General features: G+C 36.4%; 1 non-coding gene across 1 annotated transcript; it reads left to right on the top strand.

The window, feature by feature from the left end:
• The first annotated feature begins 19,396 nt into the window (after nt 1-19,396).
• Trnag-gcc (transfer RNA glycine (anticodon GCC)) lies at nt 19,397-19,467 on the top strand. The gene has a single exon. It is a non-coding gene; the product is annotated as a tRNA-Gly (tRNA).
• The last annotated feature ends 671 nt before the right edge of the window (nt 19,468-20,138 follow it).

Raw genomic sequence — 20,138 nt, 5'->3', positions numbered from 1 at the left:
TCTGTGTAGGATATGGTATCAAAGGGAACAATATTGTCATGTAGGGAGGCAAAATTCATACTAATACTACACCAAAACCGCGACATTTTGTTCCACTCAATGACAAAATGTTTCCATAAAATTCTTTTATTTCCTCTTCACTTTAAAAGTAATTATAAAATGTCATTTTGAAGACATGAAGCTTCTTCAAGCCTTTTAAGACTTTGGATTTTGTTGAGTGGATTTTGATTGAAATGAACTTTACAAACATCACGTCCTTTAAGCGTAAATCATTTTCAGTAAACCGCAAAATTGAGTGGTCATTTCCCAACAAAATATTGACTGTAAGAGTTCCTGTTTGTCTGCTTAGGCAAACACTCTGTCAGATGGAGTTCGGCCCAGGTGTGTATTAACTTCAATCAATTCGGCTTATAAAGCGAACAGGCCCGGAAACTCCTGTTTTCATTTCGCTCTCAAAAAAATACACCGCACATAAAAAAAAACCAAAAAACTAATAATTCAGAACAAGATTGAGTTAACAACGAAAAATATCTTCATGTGTCAAAACGGATGAAATATTTATTTGATCTGTCAAACAATGGGGGCGGGTTGTTCCATGTTTTCTTATCAGTTTCTGTTTGAGATGAAAGCAAACTCGATATCCATAGTCCTTCTGCTACACGTAACAAGTACACCAGAAATTCACGGACAATATGGAATCTTCGCCAGAAACTATTTACATAGGTCACCTGACATGTTTAATTCCCGATACTCGGGATGCGGCGATATGGGTGTCACTTATGCCTGTCGCGGGCAATATTGACCCGTTTCCAGAATCCACCCTTGCTGACACCGGTACACCCGGGGCGAAATTGACAGTGTTTTGACAAGTGTACATCTATTAAGTGAGATCGGTTTTGATAAAGTTTGAAAATTTTAACGGCAATTTAGTTTCAGGGCATTGTACCTTTTAGTCAAATTAGGTTGTTCAACAATAGGTAAATAATCTACTATGATTATGTATAAGTATAGACATCTTGATTTGATACTGATAAGGTGACGATGCAGACAAATTAATGTGATGTCATTTCAGTAAATGGACATGTTGTAATGTAAGAAATTTCTCCCATTACGCCGGGAACAAAAGCTCTATGGTGTCGACGAGGACCCATCAGCCGAATATGTACTACAGATTAAGACCATATTAACCCAATCAGTAATCAATGTGTCAAATTCAAATTTCCCAAATTCTCCGTATGTTTTTACATAATGAGAGTGAGAGATAATTGAATGTAAAATACAAACACGGCAACGGTTTGGTTAATTAAGTCCCGGCTCGCATTGTTTGGGTTATAAGATCGGGGCCGATAGTGTCTGTTTTACGGAACATAGGTCTATTGTGGCTGCCAGCACGTCATCACCTTTCCTCCACACCTGTCTGCCACAGGTAACTAACTGTTTTATACGTACCTGTCAAATTCCGGTCAAAATAATCGGATCTGCTTACCAAAAAAAAAAAAAAAAAAAAGAAAGGAGGATATATGTCACTGTTCGTTCAAAATAAAAACATTTTACAAATTTCTTATGCATTGCTTTGGTTGGTTTGAACTACTTTTATTGTAATGTATTTACAATGGGATTGGGCACAAGTTCTTAAACTTCTGTAGCCCTATCCAATACTAGTAATTGACATAGAAAATTTTCACATGCAAATAAATGTCATACATGTGTATATGAATATAAAGATTCAAAATAATTCTACAATAAAGTTACCGTTAGCACATTTTGATACAAATGTAAATAAACCAAAAATAAGTAATCAAAATCGTTTGGATTTATTATAAAGAAAAAAGTGAACTACGGAAAAAAGTGATCATTTACAGTATTACTGAGTTGTCATCTCCCCGAAGCAAAATATGTGTATTAACGAAATTTATATCGGCAATGCTTAAAACATTATCAAATAACTCGTCTCTGACTTCAGTAGTACATGAGAAAAAAAAAAATAATGATATGTGTCTTCAACCTTTCCGCATGTACATAAAGGATTTATACCTATATTCAATGTACATAAAAAATTAATAAGTTCTGTGAACAATCAGGATTTAAAATTTAAATATATATACAAAACTTAATAAAAGTAAACAGAGAAAAGGTTTTTAAAAATTTAATCAATTTTTGAATTGAATTTACAATTCTTATTATTTCTGCAAATATGGCCAGTTCTAATGATATACATGTATAAATGAAGGTTTTGCACTGAAAAAAATCCAGACGTTCATTATGAAGATGATTCATCCTGTGTGGGTTGCTTTGAGCGGTTTTTAAGATCGAATTAATATTATCCTCCATCCATGGCAATTTCTCGGGACAACCAAATACTGTTGTGAATGTAAATAAACCGTCGTCATTAGAAAGTAGCATAGAAAGAAATTCTTGGCAGACACGTACGGATATTTGGCACCCTGCACATGGCAATCAGTAAAATATGTATAATGCGCACTCTAGGTTCATTACCGTAAACACTCGCCATAATTAAAACTCCTCTTAGTTGATCGAAATTAATCTTTCTTTTTGACAGCTTAATAAATCATAAGATTATCTGTCAAAAGTCGGAAAGTAACCCTCGATCAGCGTTTCATCGCCATGGGGTGGCGCGAATTTCGGAACTAGTTCATAGCATGCATGCACGGACAAGCGAACCATCCGACGCGGGCGCGCGCGGCCGCGAGAGGCCTCCCGCTAGGGATATCGACATTTTTTGCAAGTGTTGTAAATTCATTTTTTAAAGGAACTTGCCAGCATATTATGTAATGTCCGCTGTGAAAACAAGAACAATCTTGGGGTAGCATGTATAGTCAAGTTGAACTAGAATTTGTACAATCTCGTCCTTGTGCCCGCAGAGCCGCGATCGTCTCGATACGTGCCAAACAAGTTTTTATAAAAATTGATCATGACAAATTGACATAGCTATGGTTAGTTCAGGAGACTAAACAAGAAATTGGACGACACAGCATAAAGATGATTTACAAATAAACGTTAATCGATGGCTTTTTGTATATGTAATAAATAAGTATTATGAGATATACATACACTCGTCTGTTTACTCTATCACCAATGTATGAGTTTTGTCAGTTCGCCATATATTGATAAATATTAGCTTATTCTTGTGTAAATCAAAAACAAGAAAAAAACCCAAACCAAACCGTATATATGTTTACAAGGAAAGCTGGTCAAATATTTGAGAATCCGTAGTAAATATGTAATTTCACCAACAGCAATTGTGTCGAGATTACTATTTGAATAACATACCATCAGATGTTATTTGGGGATAAAAAAAACCCACCATATATCTATTTTTAAATTGTTGTTTTAATAAAGGTTATAGCATGTATAAGGCAAATTCTATTACATTTTTCAGCAATAAAAGTAACTAAAAAATATTTGGCAACTAACGCGGCGGTTCGACAATAGACTAGATGTCTTTGCCAGGTTTTTTGTTTACATTTCGAAATCAAAATACAGGAAATTAGGACGATATTTAAAGTTAAGGCCGGCTAACATTGGGGTTACAAAGATCTGGCATCAGACACTTTACTTGGATTATCCCGTGGAGACGAGTTGCATATACATACCCTACATTTGGGACTCAGATTATCAATAATTGAAAGTCGTGCTGTAACCAAATTACGCCATTATTTGTAATCGAAGGTGTTTCTCCTTCTTAATAAGTTTTATGAAAATAATTTGGAAGATAGCCGACATTTATACTACCTATAAGTACACAAGGCCTCTGAATGTTGTGGTTGTTATATCAACTAATCAGTGAACAAAAATAAAGTACATGTAATTAGATAAATCAGTTAAATAAATAAATAAATGAATAAATGAATAAATAAATAAATAAATAAATAAATAAATAAATAAATAAATAAATAAATAAATAAATAAATAAATATGAAATATTGTATAAGAGATGAGAGAAAGTAAAACAAAAATCCATGGATGATAAGGTATGCTCTTTTAATTACTAATTTTCAACTTTAAAAAAAAAAACCTCAAACAGTTGCTTTCGCCGGCGGATTTGACGGATGTCCAGAACAAACCTATTCAATTCTTGGATATTGACACCGCCAAAAATACATAGACTTCCCTGACATTGGCAGGACTAGCGACAAAACATCTATTTTTTTTCTTCAGTCCGTTCAAAAGTGTCCAGTGTCTAAGTCCACTGACCTTCATATGTCCCATTAATGCCATGCAGCGCCTGTGATGGGCTTCTATTATAAAGGTGTTCAATCCATTAGCGGCCATTACCTGTACAATAAAAACGTCATATCGAGGTGTCTACACTGACGTCCACGTTCATCTATCTGTAGGACTCTACGGCTAACAATGTAAGTAAGTGCCCTATTCTTCTCCCAACCCCTTATTTCCCGTGTCAGGCGACAATTTCTTTTTATTGGCGATTGAGAGAGTGAGGAATTCGGCGAGTCTATGAATCAAACGCTTGATTAAAGCTCAATCTTCATGGGAACCGGACATTTTATGGCGGACACTTTATGGGGAGATTTACTGGAGTTATTTTCTTGAACACTTTTTTCTCTCCTTTCTTGACATTTAAACAGTTAAAAGACGAACAAACTCGAATTTCTGTCTAAAGATAATTTTGTTTTATTACAATTTATTTATATTCATTGTGTACTTTAGGAACGCATGGAATACATCACAAAGAACAATTTAAACGCACCTGTTTTCAAATTAATGCACACAATATGTAGATGCTGAAATTCTACACTTTTGAGGGTACGCATATACGACCAAGGATTTTTGATAATCGCGCCAAATGTATCTGTTTTCAACTTATACGGGTATATTGTAAATATCTTTACACACTGCCAGATCACAAAGGCAGATCTGACACGAGTCAACATTAATATTCTGAAATACAGTGTATGGCAAGTGTAACCGTTATGCAAATGACGTTATTTGCATATGACGTAACAATGTCTGACACGGTTCAATTGCTGGATATAGCACCGATATGAGATGGATCAAAATTCAGCGCGGGCGGTTTACGGGAACGCTGTAAATTGGTCTTACACCACTTGTTTTCAATCGCACTATTTAGTTTAGGATTAGGGGACCGAGAATATAAATAAATTATAGATAAATTTGACACTGGGCGCTTGATAGCGTACGCCTGGCCTGATAATCATATTTGTACCTAGCACCAATAAAGATTAGGTTGGGGATAGAGTCTACTTCAATCAATACATGAACCAAGCCGCATGGAAATACTCTTATATATATAGCTCATCAAGCAATTCTATACAAAAGACATATTAAAATTTGGTGTTACATTTCACGACCATCAATATTAGACCTTTGCTAAAAATATTAGACGTGTACTAGTATATTTTTTAAGCAGAAATTGTCTCTTTGTTTCAACTTGATTAATATAAATTCTCAAGATCAGATGTTGTTGTTAGACGTTCAAGTTTTTATTTTAAAAAGTATTTCAAAAAGAAAACACGCGTACGGTGACAAATGATGAAACCACATCGATTTTATTAACTTTTTAAAATGTTTAAACAATTTTCGTTTCATCAGTCAGGCTATAGGGGTTTTTCACTTGAGCATTGCACTTATCTTACAATAAATGAGATGCACTACGTGCTAGAATTTAGAGTTACATTAATTTTATTATCAAACAATTTTAAACTGACTCCCTTTACATATAAAGTGTGTATACTCCTTCCGTATCATTAAAGGTGTTTATTATTGGTCGATAGTTTTATACTAAAAAAGCTGGATTGAAAAAAAAAATACATTAAGTAATAAGAATAAAGAAACCTTACAAAAATCTTTTAAAGTAGCGTATTCTATTGAATTAATTTTTCTTTTCAAGCAGACCAGCGTTTGTCACTTGACAATCTCCAATTTTATTACGTTAAACAACATTTGGCAGCTAACTGTTTGTGAAAGGTTTAATGGGTTAAACGTTGTAACCAAAAAGAGATCGCTCAAAGTTATGTTTTTTTCATTGGGCCCTTCCTGCAATCTGTGCAAGATGGCAACAACTTTTCATGGCGCCCTGAATAGTTTCCCTAGGAACCGCAAGCCCACTTTCTTTTGTTTCTGTCAGTTCTACATCTTGCAAGTCCCCAGTCATCTGTCCAAGGGATTGTAGATTCCAATCAAATTGTGTAAGCTGTCGTCTGCGAGAACCTCGGCCTGCACACGACTTGCACGCGCTTTACCCCCCCGCACCTGCCCACGCGTTGCGACATTCTGCACGCTGCAAATTTCGACATAAAGAAGCTACATTTCAACATTTATCATCACTGGTACCCGTAATTATTACCAACGTGTCAATTTTATGAGAGAGCTAGATGTTATAAAATTTAAAAAAAACTGAAAAGATTTTTTTTTTATCTTAAATGACCATGCATGTTTGCTATCAACGATCGATCGACAGAAATCGTCATCTGTTTCCAAATTACAGCTTAGAGGCTTATCTGACAAGTTATTGAAATACTTCGCTGTGAAGTTTATTTAATTATGTAAGTGAAACTTTATAAATATGAACACCAAACAATCAGCACCCAGGTGGACAGGTAAGCCAGGTAATGATTAGTCTTTGTGTGGGGACCCGTGAGGTGTCACGGGACGAAATCACAATGGGCCGTCCGATGATTGACAGGCGCAGATTTTGTCAACATCCACGGGACGTTTAGTCAACAAGCCCTTAACGCACACATACACCCGGCCCTTGTTTTTCTACTTCATATGTACTCGGAAATTGTAGCACTGTATGGACAAAGACTGACCAGTGGGGTAACAGAGGACTAGTTTACTAAACAACGGAAAGCCCTGACGGTGACACCGCATTTGTTCACCGTCCAAGAATGTCTGAACAATTCCGGTAATAAATGATATCACACTTTGAACAAAGCTTAATTTGCTAATAAAAGGACCCATGGCAGATTCCAGAATAGAGTTACCGGAAATAATCGTAATTTGGGAAGTACGAATATTTCTGAAACTGAACATATATAATTTGCATCTTCAGTTTCTATTCACATTTTAATTTTATTCCAAAAGGTGTTTTGTTTTCTGGAGAGGGTGAGAAGAAAAGAGAGCAAGCGTTTACCGGTTTCCATGGTTAATTGGCATTTTTTGGTGTCACTCGATTGCTCAAAATGTGAAATTAAAATAAATCCCGGCCTTTGAAACCTTGCGGTGATACATCCTGCATTGTCCTGCTAATTTGTAGACATAAGACAGTTTTATACGATCGCCATTGAAGGCTACGAGGCCAAATTATACCCTTAACCAAGCGCTTCATTTCCATTATTGTACGACTGACGTTTTTATTGCGTTACGCTTGAACGTAAAATGGCCCGTTAAGCCCATTGAAAGAATGGCATTATCCACATTGTGCGTGTGTGTTTATAAGTGATTAGCTTCACTTTAATGATACGTTTTTTTTCATAAGCTCTAAAGCTCTTAACTATTGCTATTCCTTTATTGTACATCACCATTACACGCTAAGCCGCCTTGTTCTTTTTGCATGGTTACCAAATGTTTTTATTCCCATTGTGCCAGGTCGGATTTTTGAAATATGAGTCCTTATTTTTGAAGTCATTTATTTCTATAAATCGTAGATCTTTTGTCCGGTTGCTAAGTGACAGCTTGCTGCCACCTCATTTAGCAGGCCAGAAATCCCTTTTTCACATCTGTTTTTGATCAATAATCAATAGTCAACTTTGTCCAAATGAAAATAAGAACTGACCACTTGGTCATTACTTTTTGAAAAACTCCCCTTTTCGTCACGCGCAAGTTCATAAATCCCAATTATTCGGGTTAATTTGAACACATTTTTTGCAGATAAAGTGCTCTCGATGCGGACCTTTGTGAACTTTTCTAATTCGTTCGTGACATTTTTCTCGCTAATCTGAATAACTAATCTTGAAAACTAGAGATTTAGGGACAGTGCATTCAGCTACTGCAGCGGCTGAACAGATGGGGCCTGGAAGAGAGAGAGAGAGAGAGAGAGAGAGAGAGAGAGAGAGAGAGAGAGAGAGAGAGAGAGCATAATGCATTGAGTTTATGCATACAATTAAGTATACATGGTGTATAGGTGTGATCTTAATTGTTGTGTACATTGTTTTCGGTTTTTTGTTTCTATTAACAATGTACGTCTTTCTTGTATAGATGTATAATTCGAATCAAGGTTCTAGCCATTTCAAAGCTTATAAAAATATTAAAGAAATGCGAAGTTCGTCCTTGTTAAAAATTGTCTATATCAATTTTTTAAAAAATATATCATCTAGTGTCTTCCGTTTGAACCTAAATCACGAAATTTGAGATCAATTCTTAATTAAGATTGAATAACATGAGTTTTTAATACGCATTTCTTCGAGTGACTAAAAGTTGTGTCCTTGACATTCGATAAGGAAATCATAATGGACAGGGGAAACAGCGCAAAAAAACGAAGAAAACAACACCAAGGTCAAGGTCAGATAAAAAAAATACTATAGAACGTTTCCTGTTAACAAAGGAATAAAATATAACAGTAACCACAATTTGTGTTAAATTCAAAGTTTCACGAAAGTTGGTGAATGACTAATGGAATAAAGACCCCCCCCCCCCAAAAAAAAAACCCCCAAAAAACCAACCGCCCGCACATACCTTGTAATTTGAATTAAAGGTACCTTTTAAATTCGATGTCTTTAGATGGTAAGAAAATTCATCAATAATATTTTTTTCATAGGAAAATGGCTATCTATTGTTTTGCAAATAATGATAACATTTTGATAGTAGATAGCCTGTATCTTTATAAAGCATATTGTGACCGGAACCCGAGATATCAGAGACACGCTCAAGTACTGCCTTTCGCTGGACTTACGGAATGCAGTGCTGATCATATCCCGATATCGGCATAATATAATCAAATAGATAACTTGTAGTTCAAGAGTGGAGATACTTTTACATTTCACAGCTTTCTGATAGAAGTTTTATCATTCATTGGCTGCGAGCGAGCTAGAGGGAGTGATTGCATATCTCTCTCTCTCTCTCTCTCTCTCCCTCTCTCTCTCTCTCTGCATGGCAGTTGTTTATTTATTCATTAATTTCAGCTTACATTATATTAAAATGTAACTATTTTATCTATCTTTGTTAAAGTTGACAGTCGTGATTTTGAACTTTGGAATGTTGACCGTGTCAGCTAGGAATGTTTCTTACACAAAATGCCTGCTCTTCCAGGATTTTATCTAACTGTTATTCGCGTAACGAGGTGTCAAAAACCTACAAAATATGTCGCCCCTAGTCTGTTTATTTTTTTCCGAGTCGTTTTCTTACTTAATAACATTACAACAATCATTTGTTGTTGATCTGTTGTACACTTTATTTTATGGTTGTTGATTTAAGAGGACAAGAATACTGTCGGTCGATCAGAGGAATTCACAAGTGCTACTAATTGAAATGTTACACAATTAACGACACATACAAATCGGCGACCCTCACAACTATTTAGACAAGTTGTAAAAATCTTGAGATCTTCGGTTTTCTTAGCGATGGTGTGAAAGTATGTGCCCTGCAGAGCAAAAGTAACGCTAGCTGCGCCTTCAAAGATCGCCGCCATATCTTATTGCGTCACAGCCTGTCAACAAATGGCGTCGTTTTCACATTAGCAGACGGTAATCGGACAAAACGGATTTCTAAAGTAAAACACCAATAAAACTCGTCGCTTTTAGTTTCAGTTTCAGATCAGAAATAACAATGAAAAGCAATACAAATTTTTAATCCATGCGCATAAGAGATAAATATTTTTAACAATGCAGATTTTGTAGATTCTGCCATATCAGTGTTACTGGTCTGAACTCTTAAATGCAAAATGCTAACAAGTGCCGTTCGACATCTGTTGGCCAAATGGAACCCTAGATCAAAAAGAGACACGAGCAGTTTATTTTTGTAATACAGAACAGGTCACTCTAATGAAAAAGTATAACTCTGTGCTCTGCTGTACGGAGATCGGAATTCTTTAAAAACTCTTTCAACTTTAAACTCGCGAACACGACACAGTGTCCTTTTTCTTTGTCGAGCACGCGAGTCATTCTTAATCTTGACTAAAATTTCACACGACATTTTCACAATGGAGGCTGATTAGATTCTTTCAGTCTATTCGGGCACCAACAAACAACCTCTCAAAGTCCGGACATTTTTAAACAAATTTCGGACCTTTAATCCCATTTCCTTCCCGGGGATCAATATTGACCGAGTCATTGGTGCTATCAGTCACCGACCCCCAAAATGTATCATGTGACAACTCGGGTCAGGGTTTTTAGACTAATACTTTTCATTTTATTGAAAATAAACAATAACGCGTTTACATTTGTTTTCAACATATTTTATTGCATACAAAGGGTTTGAAACACAAGTTTTAACTACTTACATAATATATCACAAAGTCACAAAGGCCATAAAATATAATGCAAGTAGAAAAAAAAAGATGGGAAAATATGAGGAGCAAAATATTATGAAAGTACGTACTATAATACAATCATGTTTTTAGAATCTATTATGAATTTCAGCACAAAAGAGGGAAATATGCCGTCAGTTCTTTAAAATACTAGTTGTCATAACCCAAAGTAGAATGTATTGACAATCATTAATTATACACAACCAGTTCCTGAAATATTTGTGTATGCAAAACATTTCTTTTGCTAAAAAAAACAGGTGTTGAGCGTTGTCTTTTATTTAAAGCAAAAACAAATTGTATCTATGTCAATAATATTACTTCTTTGTAAATATAAATTAAGCAAATAACTGTGTCCATATATGAGCACAAGAAACGATTCTGGTAAGTGCGCAAAACCATCATGCATAGACCATCCATTTAGAACCCACACTGAATGAGAGTATCATTGTTTTAATGCTAGATAGACTCCATTGGGGGTGAGAAGGGGGGTTGGGGTTGGGGTGTCATAAAGATGTTGAGAATCGGAGAATATTGAAGGTGAGGGGGTTTACTTTTTGTTAATTCAAATAATCTGAACAGTTGATTATAAGTTTTGTTTCAATTTGTTCAAGATAATCAAAGCGGTTATATTCCTGAAAAAAAAAATCGTCATCATTCAAATCTTTTACATTCTAAGGGCATCGTTATCACCAGAGGTCAGCGCGGGGACATGTTAGATTTGCAGGTAACGGGCATGCAGAAGGGCATGCAAAGCTTCCTACTTAGCTCCTTCTACGAGCGAGACGCAGGTAAAAACCAATACCGACTATACCTACTGAAAAAGTCAACGGTCAACGGATCATTGCAATGGTGTTATCTTCTCCCATATACACGTGAGACAGATTTACAACACCTATGGGAGCTGTAGTGGGGTGAACGACACACCGCTGACCATTGCTTCACCCGACCAGGTTCGGTCGAAATTGGCCGTTCTACTGTACTTTGCGGCGAAACCAAACAATGATAGACAATTCCTGAGCAGTCCTGGCTTTTTATGGCACCGGGGTCAGCTAAGGTGAGGCGCTGTGTCGTAATCTGCTCTTGGTACGTGTTGCAAGGTCTCTGCTGATAGGGGCTTACGTACTGACCCTGATACAAAAGTTCGGGGCCCGCTCTAATCATGCCCCGTGGGGTAGTCTTTTTACGCACTGCATTGTCAACTTTATTTAATTTTCGTTTAAATAAAAGGGTTTTTTTCTGAAAGGGGTATGTGTCGCAGTTTTTAACAGTATTTAAGTAAGACATCGACCCCACGAAATCCTGGACCTTTCAACCTTTAGTCAAATTAAGCTGGCATACTTCTCATGGACAACACATGCAGATACTAGCAAACCAAAAACTCTAATAATAATTAAAAGCACTGATAATCTCAGTTACGTCTTACACACAAATTGGATGGATTTTTTATATCTTCAAATTACACAGTAGTACTCAATGCAGCCCAGTCTTTCGTCGTATTTCAGCTCTTTCTCAAACGTCTCAACAACACAACAAAAACTGCATTGGCGATAGTCGATACAGTTATAAATACTCGCTCTACTCATCTTACTCCATGAATAGCGATTTTTTAAGTGAAAAATCAGCGATCTGCTGGGCCTCCTATCTCCTGACATGTATGGGAGAGGACCACGTTTTATTGTTTACGTATTGCGGGACACTGGTTTTATGTCCGACAGGTGTATTAATGGTAGTTAATGTTACCTGAGTCTTTTCTGTAATAAAAAAAATTATATCTGCTTAGAATTCAATATCGTTTCTCAAGTTTGAAAACAATTATAGTCCCTGCAGGGTAATGGGTTTGTGGCGCTACCAGCAGGATAAGTTATCGCTGACAGAACAGGTTGATAGCAAATATGAGAAAGAAAGACTGACAGCAAGAAAGACGGTTTTTAGAATATTTGTGCTCAAATCAATTTACTTTTGGAGACAAGAATATCTATAATCCGATATTGAGTAGACCAAAGAATTGTTCTTAGATTTTAAATAATTATATAGATATTAAAACAGTGTTAGCAAGTAAAACAGATCCTCTTTGTGTCCTAGAATAGTTTCTGATTATAAAAAAAGCAAAGTGCGAAGAAACCATTCACATATATATACTAATACCACTTTAGCTATTAGCACAATTAACTCATCTTATTCAGTCTACAGAGGTGGTGGGTTATCAGGAATTGACCATTGGACGACTCGTTGACATATTGATATTTCACTCAATTCAGGACGCCATGTGGCGTTTGTTGAGGTACAAATGTAACCGTTGCGACATATGGAACCTCGCCATTGTTCTGTTTTTCTCAAGAGGGGGATCACGTAAAGCGCACCGTGACCCTCTTACAACAGGTGCGAGCAGCGACAGGAATGCAGTGCTTGCAGGGATAGGGAAAAAGCCAACACACGGGGCGATGAATGTTTACTTTTCTCATCCAATTCGACAAAACGGAACAAAATTTCGTAGATCAGTATTAAGGGTTAAAAGTCAAAAGCTGCTTGAGAATCCACGAGTGGGTTAAAATCTATTCAAATTGTTTGCATTGCAGAAATTGTATGAATCACTGGGACAGCGACGCCCGCAGTACAAAGGATACCGGATCGATTGTTTGAAAGAAACTTTTGAACAGCATTAAAGATTACTATGAATGGAATAAAAGGACTGCGATATCAAAGGTGGTTTCCTTCATTTCGTCACAAGGAGAGACTGAGAGCAAAGGGAGATTTGTTTCAGAGACTGATAGCATTAGGAGCTTAAAAAAGGAAACGTCACCAAATGATCGACACTAACCACATGGCGTACTATTTAGCCAGAAGCAGATCAACTGCAATCGTTAGAGACAAAAAGTTTCAAGACACAAGCTGTGACCAGCACTATTTAGAGAAATACTAATTGAATTGACAGCTAAATCGTCCTTTGGTCGTGTAAGGTCAGGACTGTCGTCTGTTTCACTTGCGCGGCAGTCGTCTGCTCGCCGCGTGCTGGATCCCAGAGACAGATGACCATGCATCCGGGTAACTTGTCACCCCCTGTCACGTTGAACCAGGGTGCTGATGTTGAGATAATGGTGAGATGGAAACAGACCCTGATTACAGTAATGTACCGAACTCTATTGATTGCCGACAGATGAAGATGAAGAATGGAGACAAAGACATTAATTCAACTCCATGTTGTGAATAATTGTTCTGTCTCCAAGTTTTTGAATTCTGGGTATTTTCTCAGAGAAATGCCTAATACAGAAGATTACAATGTCCATGATGATGGCACTTCCCATTCAGGGGGAAATTATTCCGTTTTGGGATTTGAAAATTTTTAAACTTTGTAAAAGAAGATATTTAAGCAGGAAGAGTTTGTTTTCTTCCTCCAATTTGAGATAAGAAATGTTCATGTAAGATTTATAACCTAATCTTAAAACAAAATGGAAATATAATCCAGGAAACTTTATGAAATTAAATTGGAATTAAGTTTCTTCCTTACGTGAACGATATCAAGGCTTTGCAAACTCTCTAATACCCCCCCCCCCCCCATTCTCCAATTTCTCTCACACACATAATACATCAATCACAATAAGTGTCTAATATAAAAACCTGTGACCATGTTCGTCAGTAGCGGCTGGTAGTAGTAACATATAATTAGGAAAATAAACACAGAAAAGACCAGTTTACTGACGATCTAAAGGCGAACACCTGTGGCCGCCATCGTCTTTATTGGCGGTTTATTTGATTTTTCTCTACCTCAAATACCAAATAAAATTCTCATTGCCGGGCCAAAGAGAAAAAGATGGACAAGAAAGTGACCAGAATTTTAACATCCCGCTACTCTAAAACACGTAGCGGCCCAGCGACTTTGATCTTTTACAAGTGTTTGATTGCCTTTTTCACAAGATGGCCGCAAAGCACTTCCGGCAAATCAGACTTTTGATTAATGGTCAAGAGAAATTAAAGATGTTCATTAACGGTGTTTTCTTTTTATCACAGTCGGCGTTTTCTGAACAGTAGACCCCCAAGTCGAGTCACTCTATCAATGAGGTGTTTATAGACGGTAGTTTTGTGGTCAATTGTCGTCTTTTAAAAATACGACACTTTCAAAGGAGAAAAAGAATATAATATTTATCCTTTTTTGTTTGTTTGTTTAAGATCTTTAAAAATATTGACGATGTCAGATGTATAGGGAAAGATGAACTCGTAATTCTATTATTGGATCAGATCAAATTTGTTTTGCTGTTCTAAATTTGTTGCAATAAAAATGGACATCATAATCAAGATGCATATTAAAGAAGTTAAAAATAAACTGACGAAGACCGCTTTTACAATGAAATACATCATATGACAGGTTTTTTAGTTTTGATAGCAATTCTTTATTCACTCAAGACCAGTTCACTGGTATTTGAGATTCAAAATCAGTATATACAATTGTACACAAAAGCAGTCAAGGATCACATGCACAGTAGGAGTAAAAATGATTAAAACAGGTTAAGGTTACAATACAGTAGGTTTGTTCTTTGCCACAATGAGACTACTAGTATTTGATATCCTTGTTGGTATAATCGTTATCCCTCCTGCTCAATCGATATATCACCCATCTGTCGGCCTGCGATTCAAGGGTCCTCGCCGGATTACCGCTGACAATAAGAACAGAGGTATTACAAGAAATGACGTCAGACCCTCCAATACGGCACCGGTCAAGTTTTACTGTTTTACCCCCTGGGGAAGAAAACAGTTACCGTCCCGTTGTAAGTGATTTGCTTTGTTACGGGGAATTAGCGGTGCAAGGGAAGACTGGTTCTCTTGCTTTGAACATGGCGGCCCCCGGGGGACACAGACTTGTTGTATAACTGGTCTTCGTGGCCCCTAAAGTCTGATAAGTCCTGCATGTAATACAACACAACCCACCCACCCAATATAAAATGTAATATAACCACCACCGCCCTCTTTATCATAAATAATCAACCCCTACCGAAATAAAGAAACTAATATTGAAAACAAAACTGATAAAATTTTAAAAAGCTTTCCCATAAATTACACGTATCAAACGAACGAAGGACTGATTATTGGCGCCGATTTTAATATCCACAACCACTTGGCCATATGTTTATCGGTTGTTCTTTATATTCAATGTATTTTAGAGAAAGAGAAGAAAACAATCGTCCAAATTGTTCCGAATGCGTGTCATGGTACCAATCAATTAATGATGATTATAAATTTCACACTGTTTTGCATCATTTGAATTGTAAAATTGCGAAACATGATTTTTATTAAAAATTAAAAAAAATAGGTCGCCACCTTTACCACCTGTTAGATCTTTTGGCCTGTTTTATATTTGGTAACTAACCCCGGGAGGTTAAAGTTGTTCTAAGCAGACAAGGAACCAAAATTTCAATTTTCTTTCTGAAAATAGTATTAATTGACACATCTCGTTAAGATGTATATATGCATTTTGAAAGAAGATGTCCCGCGCTTGTGGAAAGCTGTCCCTTGTTTATTTCAGTAAAATAATTGAAATTGACGAAAACCAACAAAACTTTGTCAATATTAATTATCGGGGCATTCAAGTTATTCCTTTGTCAGCCAAATTAACATAATTTTGAATATTTCAGAAATGAGATCACAAGTTTTTGGTCCGTATCATGTTGCCTCAGATCTGATACAAACGACCTCGAAGACAAGCAGAGGTCAACTCGATATAGACAAAGAGTTCTGCACCGTCACCCCCAAAGAAGCAAAAAACCCCTCTCCCGACGTTGACGGGTTTCTTCCATTGTGAATGACACAAACTCTCCCGATTTTTTCTGCCCTTTATCTCGCTCGTCCCTCGGATGAAGGCAAAAGAACAAAGCTCCCGTGATCCGTGGCCGCCCGATAAAAGCCGGAGTGTAACATATTGCAGCAGAGTTTTTTGTTTAGGGCGGAGCAATGGTGTGGGAACTAGCTTGTCATGTTACACGTGATGGTCGCTCAAGTCTTTGTTTGAATAATTTTCCCGTACTTTTTTTAATCAAATAAAAAGCGCCGGTCTGTTATTAAGTAAAATAGCCTCGAAGCTATTCAAATTATTGTATGGGACTGCAAAGAGTCTTACAAAGCTTGCTTATTAAATTTCTACAAATTTGAAAAAAAAAAGTCGGTACTATGCGAAACTTTGAAACATAATTGTATAGTAATGAGGTAATGACTAATGAATGAGCATCTGTTCCTTAAACAACAGGAAAGCCCCTCTTTCTTCTTGAGCCCGAGAACCTGCATTGCAGTTCGTAAAATCACGTAAAATCATAATTTATAAGGTACATTTCATGCACGTAGCATCGTTTTTTAATGTGGGAGAGAGGGAGATTTGAATCCTTGACAAAGCAACCTATTCCGCTGATGATAAAAATCCTAATCCGTGAAGGGGGCCGGGGGAGGGGGAATGGAGTGGAAGAGTACCTAAAACTTCTATTTTAAAGTTAATTTTTCTATTCATTTTCACTGGGTCCTCCTTAAGTTGGGGGAAGGGGGATTCCTCCTTTCATTATATTTTTTTCTCTATGTATAGGCAAGTAGCATCACCTTTCCCGCAGTATATATAGAAAATTGAATTATCATGGATTTTGTTTAAAATAAAAAATCGAAGTGAAAATAAGGAAATCGACAATTCAATTGAATGGTTTATGACATCACCATGTTGGCATACTGTCATGTTGTAAATTTTGAATTTACTAGGTGGGTGTAAATACATAATATACATGGATTAACAATTTCTTTTATGGGACCAATACCATAGTATATAAATAGTGCCTGTTTGGGAGGGTAACAGTTGAAATTGACACCCCGAGAAAACCATTGTCAACCGACGCGAAGCGGAGGTTGACAATGGTTTTCGAGGGGTGTCAATTTCAACTGTTATCCTCCCAAACAGGCACTATTTATTTTGTTATACTGAATATCTTTTTTAAAATTTTTAAGAAAATTTTACTGCTTTTATATAGGAATAACGTGAATTCTACAGCGAACCGTACGCGCATAATTTTCGCGCATGTAACATTTTTTAATGTTACCCGTTGCCAAGTGCGTTGCTAACGCTGAGGGTAATAGTAAATATTATTAACTGCGTCTTAACCAATCAGATTTCAGTATTTAACATGAAAGTATAACAATATAATTTATCATTGAAAATATCACAATAATGAAATCGAAGATGACTAATAATTTACAAACATAGCATATAAACGTTTTTTCTTTGGGATAATTGGTTTACAATATCTCCCTGTTTCAATAAACAGTGAATGTGCACTTAATCTTGTATTATTTCATGTTTTTTTTAAGGAAAACTTTAAGAAATCTTGCAACTTTTACTCGTTAGAATTAAATATTTTATTGTCAAAATGAAGTTTTCCTGAGTTAGAATATCAGATTTTGTTCAATTGTTCTAAGATCATATCAATAAAAGTTTTATTCAACTTAAACCACAAATACTCATAGGAAATGTCTAAAAATGTGAAGTTTTTGTTGAAGATTGAAAATCTTGCTTTGCCATGAAGTATAACTTTTTCTCGAAGCTTACTCTTTCACTTCTTTAAAAGCTGATACTAAAAGTGCATTATCATATGTGGTATTTGATTCCATATTTCGTAGTCTGATATACATGTAGTATTTAAACATGTTTTCATAACAAAAATAGTAAAGTGGATAAGAACCTAGTTTAGCATTGACTGCTAACTTTGAAGCTTTTCTATGTACACGTAATCTACGAATACATGTATGTGATTTTGAATTTTTTTTCAAATGGAAAAAATTCTGAGAATTTAATATCTAATTTATAGTCTGTGATCTTTGTTTCAGATCCATATATGTTATAATTGGTACTACATGTACAATCATTGAATGGTCATGATAGTTTAAGTAACACTTGAACTGCAGGCACGTAGCATCGTTTTTGAAAGTGGGGGGGCCAGACTCATCCAAAAAATCTTGACAAGCAACCAAAAAAAAAAATAAAAATTTTTACTTTTCCAAAATCTTCAAATTCCTAATCCGGGGGGGGGGGGGGGGGGGGGGGGGGGGGGCTGGGGCTGGCGTACTATATAACTTCAATTTCACTCCTTATTTTCTTATTTTCATATCAATTTTTTTACCATACTCCCAAAAAAATTGGGGGGGGGGGGGGCCAACTCCATGATAATTCCATTTTTTATATGTCAATTTTAAAAAATTTGTTGCTGCGAAAAAAAGTGAGGGGGGGCAGGCCCCCCCCCTTGCCCCCCACCCCCCCCCCCCCCCCCCCCTTATGCTACGAGCCTGAACTGAAAGGTTATTATTTCCAGGTATACTTGATGTTAGTGCATAATAATGCCTTTTTAGCTCGTTCCGAAGCAAAATTCAGCTATTTAGTTCTTTGCAATTAACAGTGAAATTGAGAATAAAAGTATGACCCTTCTACCCCACAGATTAGGATTTTCATGGTTTGCGACCCCCCCCCCCCCCCTCCCCTCCCATTTCCTCCTCTTTGTTCTGACTCCGATGCCTCATGATCATGCGCGGATCCAGAAGATTTTTCCAGTGGAGGTGAGTTTGCCGGGGGGGGGGGGGGGTATCTGAGGCATATTTTTTGGTAATTTTAAAATGCAATTCAAAGAAAAATGACCATAACAAACTGTCAACCATATCAAAAAGCCATAAAACGAAATACAAATTCAAAGCAGAGCAAATTGAATTTTGCAAGTGGGGGGGGGGGGTCTCTCTCAAGATGCTACATGCCTGCACTTACCCTGCAATTGAAAATACCCAAAACAGGCCAATACGAAATTATTTTTTATTAATTATCAATTAACTGTATGATATTTTTTGAAAAATAACAAGACACAGCAAAAGGGAAATAACCCTAGATATATCAAGAATATATCAAGTCTTATCCCCCAATACTTATAAGCATCGGTGGTTCAGTGGTAGAATGCTCGCCTGCCACGCGGGCGGCCCGGGTTCGATTCCCGGCCGATGCAATTTTTTCTTCATCATTTGTCATCAACTGGATATTGTTGATGTTTATTCTAATGATACATATTAGGAATAAGAAATCATTCTTTGAGTTTTATGACTAAATGATTCATTATTTAATGATTAAGTTGATCACCCCTGATCGCAGAATGGATCCCTCTTAATATACCACGGTACAAAGAATGATGCCTTATCATTATGATTTCTTTTTTCTTACTTATATTTATCGTCAATTTTTTGCATGATTAAATATCAAAATAGTCGTTGACAAAAAGTATTGGACTACATTACAAGATTGATTTGTGGTGTTATCACAGAAGAAGACACTGAAAAATATAAATATTTAAAAATCAAAACTTTAAAGTAGTCCTCCATGCAATGAAAATCAATATACATGAAAACAAACTTAAAACTTAACAAATTTATCATCCTGAATTTAAAGTTTAATCTTCAATGATATGCAAAAACAGTAAATTATCTTCTAACATAGCCGTAAAAACGGCCAAATATGTAAGACCCTCTTACATGCGAACTCCGGACCGTGGTTCGCGACGATGCTTTTAATAGTATCGTACTAATAATGACTTCAACTGAATTTAATAAAACTGCATGTATATCATGCATGAGGTTGATGAAAAAATCCTACGGGGTGGGGTGGGCGGGGGGGGGGGGGGGG

The sequence above is a fragment of the Crassostrea angulata genome, chromosome 5 (assembly GCF_025612915.1).
Source record: "Crassostrea angulata isolate pt1a10 chromosome 5, ASM2561291v2, whole genome shotgun sequence".
Taxonomy (NCBI): Eukaryota; Metazoa; Mollusca; class Bivalvia; order Ostreida; family Ostreidae; genus Magallana; species Magallana angulata.
This window is presented reverse-complemented; position numbering and strand designations above follow the sequence as displayed.